This window comes from Lissotriton vulgaris, chromosome 11 (assembly GCF_964263255.1).
Source record: "Lissotriton vulgaris chromosome 11, aLisVul1.2, whole genome shotgun sequence".
Taxonomy (NCBI): Eukaryota; Metazoa; Chordata; class Amphibia; order Caudata; family Salamandridae; genus Lissotriton; species Lissotriton vulgaris.
The window spans coordinates 821,514,660-821,515,187 of record NC_141699.1 but is presented as its reverse complement, the minus strand read 5'-3'; positions in this window follow the sequence as shown (position 1 = coordinate 821,515,187).

The window sequence follows — 528 nt, the reverse complement described above, 5'->3', positions numbered from 1 at the left end:
TTCACATCAAAACCTGAAGTAAGAGATTAGGTAAATCTGCATACGAGACATGTGTAAAAACAATTTAGATCAAAACGGTCATGAGTCCCTTCGGTTGGGTCGTGTTCAGATAGTTGATCCAGAAGATTTCTCGTCTCAAGTGACTGTTTTCTCTACGGCATGGGTACTCATAGTACGGCCCGCGGGCCAGTGGCGGCCCGGCAAGCCTTCCTTGGCGGCCCGCGGACCTTGCACACATCCTACCGGTGTTTTTTTTTTTTTTTAAATGTCAGCAAACACCGCCGGTTGGACTCCGAGAGACTCTGCTCTCTGGGGCCTGGGCGATGTTCCGATAACTGAGTGGAGATGCAGGGGCGCTAAGGAGAGGCGAAACACAACAAAGCCTCATTTGCAAGTAAATGGTCTTTAAAAGACCTGTGACGTACTCGGGCCGTGCTACGAGTACCCCTGGGTTAGAGATAGTACAACATTAAACTGTGGCAACTCCGGCAGAGGGCGACTTGCGTGTCCTACCCCAGGCAGACATAA